Below are 7830 nucleotides of genomic sequence, written 5' to 3'. Positions count from 1 at the left end.
GAGTAGGAGTCAGAAGTACAACTAGCAGGAACATTGTGTGTTTAGCTGAGCTTGATGGGGTTTTCTGGAAAGCATGTAGCCCTGATTGGCATTTGAGAGGTACATTAAATGAGCCTGGGAATATAAAGGAATGGCCAGATTAGAGTGCTCTCTAATAGCACTTTAGTGTGTCCTCTTGATAAAATTTATGTGCAAATGAATTATCCACACCAACAGCACTAGATTCTTATGTTGGGATTTGGGTAGCCTTTTTTGTCTTCTCTATCCCAAGGTAGGCTCAGAAAATGAGGAAAAAACAAATTAAGGCTTCCGTGGTGACTCTGGTTAAGAATCCGCCTGCCAATGCAGTGGACACAGTTTCAAGCCCTGGTCCAGGAACATCCCACGTGCCCCAGAGCAACTAAGCCCATACGCCACAACTACTGAGCCTGCACTCTAGAACCCGCGAGCTACAACTACTGAGCCCATGTGCCACAACTACTGAAGCCCGCCTGCCTAGAGCCCATGCTTTGCAACAAGAGAAGCCACTGCAGTGAAGCCTATGCATCGCAACAAAGAGTAGCCCCCACTCGCTGCAACTAGAGAAAGCCTGTGTGCAGCAACGAAGACCCAACGCAGCCAAAAATAAATAAGTAAAAAAATTTATTTATTAAAAAAAGTTAACATTTAGTTAAAGATAATTGCAGAGCTTATGTTCTCTTCTCTAGCAGTTCAGTGGCCACTTAATATGTTCAGCTAACTTGTTTTTGTTTTTCTATAAGTATATTTTTATTTATTTATGGCTGCCTTGGGTCTTCGTTGCTGCATGCCGGCTTTCGTTGCAGTGAGCGGGGCCTACTCTTCATTTCAGAGCACGGGCTCTGGGCATGCAGGCTTCAGTAGTCATGGCACGCAGGCTCAGTAGTTGTGGCGCATGGGCTTAGCTGCTCCACAGCATGTGGGATTCCTGGACCAGGGCTCGAACCCGTGTCCCCTGCGTTGGCAGGCAGATTCTTTTTTTTTATATATATGTTTTTTTCGCAGTTGCATTTAATTAATTTATTTTTATTTTTGGCTGTGTCGGGTCTTTGTTTCTGCGCGAGGGCTTTCTCTAGTTGTGGCAAGTGGGGGGCCACTCTTCATCGCGGTGCGCGGGCCTCTCACTATCGCAGCCTCTCGTTGCGGAGCACAGGCTCCAGACGCGCAGGCTCAGTAGTTGTGGCTCACGGGCCTAGTTGCTCCGCAGCATGTGGGATCTTCCCAGACCAGGGCTCGAACCCGTGTCCCCTGCATTATCAGGCAGATTCTCAACCACTGCGCCACCAGGGGAGCCCGGCAGGCAGATTCTTAACCACTGCGGCAGGGAAGTCCTAGCTAACTTATTTGGGATTGTTCCGTTAATTAGGACAAGTGACTTTCGTTGTTTGAGTATCCTTAAGTTTAGTAGTTGAGTTACTTGGTCATGTTAATAACCTAATTTTTCCATTTTATATTCTAATGTTAGATTGGTCTTAAAAGCCTTTGGTACTATATCACACACACACCCCCTTTTGTAGACCCTCCATTACTTACAGCGTTGGTAAATATTTAAACCTCTGTATGTTCTATTGCGCCGTTCACTTCCATTCCTAGGATGTTTTGTTCGTGATTGCCTCTGACCGAAATGCTCTCTTCGATAATCTTAGGTTAAAGAAATGGCTCTCCATATCCATGGAGCCTCAGCCAACCTCCCAAATGGTTTTGTATTCTGAAATTTCAGGTCAGTATTGACCATCCCATAATTTAATATTTGATCATTTACCTCCTATTGTGTCATTTGTTAGGCATTTGGGAGTCTTCTCTAACTAGATTCAACTAGAACAGTGTCTTGTAAGCTGAGTACGGAAACTTTTTTAGAGGCTGATTAGCAAGAGGCTGGATAAAGTGTTCAGTATTAACTATTTTTATTAGAAAAATGTGCAACATCTTAAGTGGCTTGATGCTGCTAATGCTGGGAAAGTCTTGTCTATCCGCCAGGTGGCAGTAAGTGGCTATCTAAAAAAATCCCTGTAGCCTGTTGGATCTTGGAGGATGAATTGCTTTTTTGACTCTTCTTTGTTTTTAATTTTCTGTGTTCAGTCAGTTCTCAATATCCTGTCTGTCCTCTATCCTACTTTAACTGCTTGAGCAACTCCCCACCTTGATTGTAGCGGACTCCTGGCAATAATCTGGCTCCAAACTCTTTGTTATTTCCAAAAAGGCCCCTATGCAGCCAAGTGTGGAACTGAGGTTTTTCCCAATTTGATCCAGATTGATTTTTCCTGCCGCATTCTTCCCTACATCTGATGTACTGTGCATTCCAGTTGAGTTTTACATTATTTTCATGTATTGCTCATGCTGTTCCTCCAGCCTGCTATGCTCATCACATCTACTCTGTCAGAATCATAAGATAGAAGCCAAGGTGTAGAAGCCAAGGTGTAGAAGCCAAGTACCACAGCCAGGAAATTTATTTTGATTTCCTAGTCAGGATGAATCACTCCTGCACTCAGGGCAAATTGCTCCTATCTCTATTTGGCACTTCATGGTTTCATAATTAAAATAATTACAAACGTGTTTTCCCTTGAGGGCATGGATTATGCCTTTGTATGGCTCACAGCACCTGCCACTTAGGTGTTCAGAGGTGTTAATTCACCTTGGAGGGTCCCTTTATCCCAGGCCTGCTGATTCCTATTCTTTTTTTAAGTAAATAAATTTTATTTATTTATTTATTTATTTATTTATTTATGGCTGCATTGGGTCTTTGTTGCTGTGCGCGGGCTTTCTCTAGTTGTGGCGAGCATGGGCTACTCTTCGTTGTGGTGCGCGGGCTTCTCATTGCGGTGGCTTCTCTTGTTGCAGAGCACGGGGTCTAGGCATATGGGCTTCAGTAGTTGCAGCGTGTGGGCTCTAGGGCACGTGGGCTTCAGTAGTTGTGGCACGCAGTCTCAGTAGTTGTGGTGCACAGGCTTAGTTGCTCTGCGGCATGTGGGATTCCCAGGGAATCCCAGACCAGGGCTCAAACCCGTGACCCCTGCATTGGCAGGCAGATTCTTAACCACTGCGCCACCAGGGAAGTCCCTGCTTATTCCTGTTCTTAACAGGAATTAGATTTCCTGCTTTACCTGGTCTCTTCATTTTTCCTGTATCATCCTCAGTGATTTTAGAGGAAGTAGCCTGGAAAGCAAGTTGCTTTCTTTGAGAAAGATTGGTTACTTTTCTGTCAGTCATTCCTAATTAGCTCTCTCTTAATCAAGGGACAGCAATGAGTCCGGTCTCATTCGGATTCTGTGGGAAGGAAGTGTCCTTGAGGAGGAGAGATTGGGGAAGCCTGTCTATAAGATTTCTCTGGAGTGAGTCTGAGTCAGAGATCCTTTGAGGGACTGTGGGTGGTACAAAGTGAATGAGGACCGCCCAGTGCTTTCTCAGAATTTGCCCAACCTGATACCAGCAACAGAAAAAAGCAGTGGCTGGGTTTTTTCAATAATGTAATAGCTTTCCTCACTTTTATATGGTTAGATGAGTAGATTTGATTTCTCAAATCATCTAATTTTAAAATGTCAACTCTGCTAATGCCTCTTTCTCCTTTATGCCTATGGTAATCATTCATTCAACAAACAGACATTTACTGAGTCCTTACCAAGTGCTGGGCGCTGTTATAAGTGCTAGAATTTGTTACAGAAAAAGGGGTCACTAAGTAAAGGAACTTTAATTTTATTTGCTGAAGAAAGTCAGCTTGCAATATTTCTGACTTGCATCCCACCAAAAAGCTCTATGGATTTTTTTTTTTTTAGATACAATTCACATACCATAAATTTGCCTTTTAAGTGTACTTAAAATTCAGTGATATTTAGTAGATATATTTATAGTAACCATATTATTTATACATATATATGTACATAAGTATATCGTAACCATCACCACTACCTAATTTTAGAGCATTTTCATCACGGCAAACAGAAACCCTGTACCCATTAACAAGCATTCCCAATTTCCCCCCCTTCCCAGTCCCTAGCAACTACTAATTATACTTTCTATATCTATGGGTATGCCTTTTCCGGATATTTCATATAAATGGGATTGTACAATATGTGGCCTTTTCTGTCTGGCTTCTTTCATTTAGCATGTTTTCAAGATTCATCCACGTTGTAGCATTTATCAATACTTCATTCCTTTTTATGGCTGAATAATATTTCATTGTACAGTTGACCCTTGAACAACATGGGTTTGAACTGCATGGGCCCACTTAAACGTGGGTTTTTTTCAGTAAATACGTACTATAGTGCTACATGGTCCATGGTTGGTTGAACCCATGGATGCAGAACTATGACATGGAGGGTAGACTGTAAAGTGTTTGAGGATTTTGAACTGCCTAGAGGGTCGACACTCCTAACCCCCAAGTTCAAGGATCAACTGTATAGATATACCACATTTTGCTTATCCATTCATCAGTTGGTGGATATTTGGGATATTCCCATTTTTTGACTATTAGGAATAGTGTGCTACAAACATCTGTGTACAAGTTTCTGTGTGACCATACCTTTTCATTTCTCTTGGGTATATCTTTTCATGTGCTTACTGGCCCTTTGTATATCTTCTCTGAAGAAATGTCTAGCAGATCCTTTGCCCACTTTTTAACTGGGTTATTTGTCTTTTTTTTTTAATTAATTAGTTTATTTATTTATTTTTGGCTGTGTTGGGTCTTCGTTTCTGTGCGAGGGCTTTCTCTAGTTGTGGCAAGTGGGGGCCACTCTTCATCGCGGTGCACGGGCCTCTCACTATCGTGGCCTCTCTTGTTGCGGAGCACAGGCTCCAGACACGCAGGCTCAGTAGTTGTGGCTCACGGGCCTAGTTGCTCCGCGGCATGTGGGATCTTCCCAGACTAGGGCTTGAACCTGTGTCCCCTGCATTAGCAGGCAGATTCTCAACCACTGCGCCACCAGGGAAGCCCAGGTTATTTGTCTTTATTGTTAAGTTGCAAGAGTCCTTGATACATTCTGAATACTAGACCTTTATCAGATGTATATGATTTACAAATATATTTTCTCCCATTTTGTGGGTTTTCACTTTATTTATTTTTGGCTGATTATCAGGTATATATGATTTACAAATATATTTTCTCCCATTTTGTGGGTTTTCACTTTATTTATTTTTGGCTGATTATCAGGTATATATGATTTACAAATATATTTTCTCCCATTTTGTGGGTTTTCACTTTATTTATTTTTGGCTGAGTTGGGTCTTCGTTGCTGCACGCAGGCTTTCTCTAGTTGCAGAGAGCGGGCTTCTCATTGCGGTGGCTTCTCTTGTCGCGGAGCATGGGCTCTAGGCACACAGACTTCAGTAGTTGTGGCATGCGGGCTCTAGAGCGCAGGCTCAGTAGTTGTGGTGCACAGGCTTAGTTGCTCTGTGGCCTGTGGGATCTTCCCAGACCAGGGCTCGAACCCGTGTCCCCTGTATTGGCAGGAGGATTCTTAACCACTGCACCACCAGGGAAGTCCCGGTTTTCACTTTCTTGATAGTGTCCTTTGAAGCACAAAAGTCACGAAGGTTTATGCCTATGTTTTTTCCTAAGAGTTTTATAGTTTTAGCTCTTATATTTAAGTCTTTGATCCATTTTGAATTAATTTTGTGTATGGTATGAGGTAGAGGTCCAACTTCATTCTTTTGCATGCAAATAATGCATTTGTCCCAACCCCATTTGTTAAAAAGCCTATTCTTTCCCTATCAAATGGTCTTAACACCCTTGTTGAAAATCAATTGACTCTAAGTCCACAGGTTTATTTCTGGACTCTCAATTCTGTTCCATCGATCTATGTGTCCATCCTTATGCCAGTAGCACAGTTTTCATTACTGTAGTTTTGTAATAAGTTTTGAAAGTGGAAAGTGTGAGTCTTGCAATTTTGCTTTTTTCCCAAGATTGCTTAGCTATTCTGGGTCTTTGACATTTCCATATGAATTTTAGAATCAGCTTGTCAATTTCTGCAAAAAAGATGGCAAAGATTTTAACAGGGATTACACTGATTCTGTAGATCAGTTTATAGAAGATTGCATCTTAACAATATTAAATCTTCCAATCTATGAACACAGTATGTCTTTCCATTTATTTAGGTCTTTAATTTCTTTAAACAATGTTTTGTAGATTTCAGTGTACAGGTCTTGCACTTTTTTAAAATTTATTCCTAAGTATTTGAGGTTTTGCTATTTTAAATGGAATTCTTAATTTCATTTTCAGATTGTTCATTGCAGTTGTATAAAAATACAGCTGATTTTGGGAATTCCCTGGTGGTCCAGTGGTTAGGATTTGGTGTTTCACTGCCGGGGGCCTCGGTTGAATCCCTGCTCAGGGAACTAAGATCCCGCAAGCTGCGTGGTGCAGCCAAAAAACAAAAAAACAATTGATTTTGTATATTGATCTTGTATCCTCCACATTCAATCACAAGTTAAGTAACCTTGCTGAACTTGTTTATTTAGTTCTTATAGCTTTTTGGTGGATTCTTTAGGATTCTCTGTATACAAGGTCATGTCACCTGCAAATATAGTTTTACATTGTCTTTTCCATTCTTGGTGCTTTTTACAGGCATATCTCATTGTATTGGGTTTTGCTTTATTGCACTTGGTAGAGATAACATTTTTTACAAATTGAAGGTTGGTGGCAACCCTGCATTGAATAAGACTGTTGGTGCCAGTTTCCAACAGCATTTGCTCACTTCATGTCTCTGTGTCACATTGCGGTAATTCTCACAATATTTCAAACCCTAAACCAACAAAAAGATTACGACTCACTGAAGGCTAAGATGATGGTTAGCATTTTGTAGCAATAAAGTATTTTTAAATTAAAGTATGTACATTGTCTTTTATAGATATAATGCTATTGCACACTTAATAGACTACAGTACGGTGTAAACATAACTTTTATATGCACTGGGAAACCAAAAAATTTGTGTAACTTGCTTTGTTGCAGTGGTCTGGAACTGAGCCTGCAGTATCTCTGAGGTATGCCTGTATTTCATTTTCTTGCCTCATTTCCCTGGCTAGAACCTCCAGTACAATGTAAAATAGAAGTGATGAGTGCAGACATCTTTGTCTTGTTCCTGATCTTGGGGGAAAAGTTTTCAGACTTTCACTGATAAATATGATGTTAGCTGTGGGTTTTCATAGCTGCTTTTTATTCCGTGGATGCTTAAGGTAAACACTGCTCTTCTCCATATATACCATGTTCTGTCGTGTCTCTAGGCTTTGCACTGTTTCTTCTTCCTTTCTGTCCCTGGCAAACTCAAGACTTACCCTGTAAGGTCCAATCCAGATATCTGAGAATCTTTCCTTGACTGCCTCCAATAGAGAGTATATTCTGTCCTCCTTAGAGCTGCTACAGCACTTTTTATATTTCTCTGCATTTTCTGTATAGGATTGTAATTATTTATCTCCCAGTGTTCTGAGCTCTTGCAGGCAAGGACCATGCCCCCCCAAGACCTGAGGCAGCACAAGACAGTAGTGGATAATCAGTAAAAATCGGTTGCACAGTAGCCAGGCTAGGTTGACTGAATGAGTATCACTTCATGTAACTTTTTTAGGTTAGAAATGTACCCCGTATATCCTTTTAATTTTCTCCTCAATAATCCATTATGGCTTTTAGTTGTGAATCCAACTAAAACATTTCTAAGAACTGTTCATGCTTCGTCAGTACAACCTCTCCAAGGAAAGTAGTCATTTCCTTGTTTGCCCGTAAATGATCTCCAAGTTCCTGGGGTACCTTCTAAACTTAATATTTCAGGATAAGTAATACTTTCTTTCATGGTGTTTAGAATTATTTTCTATCTGGTATGCAGTAAGAAG

At 41.0% G+C, this 7830-nt stretch overlaps 1 long non-coding RNA gene across 1 annotated transcript in view; it reads left to right on the top strand.

The window, feature by feature from the left end:
• Positions 1-106: 106 nt before the first annotated feature.
• The window catches only part of LOC309655475, a 33818-nt gene continuing 26094 nt past the window's right edge, over positions 107-7830 (top strand). The window contains exon 1 of the long non-coding RNA XR_014260849.1: positions 107-632. This is a non-coding gene — a long non-coding RNA (uncharacterized lncRNA). The remainder of the gene's footprint in view (positions 633-7830) is intronic.

This window comes from Balaenoptera physalus (assembly GCF_965194825.1).
Source record: "Balaenoptera physalus genome assembly, chromosome: 2".
NCBI classification, from domain to species: Eukaryota; Metazoa; Chordata; class Mammalia; order Artiodactyla; family Balaenopteridae; genus Balaenoptera; species Balaenoptera physalus.
This window is presented reverse-complemented; position numbering and strand designations above follow the sequence as displayed.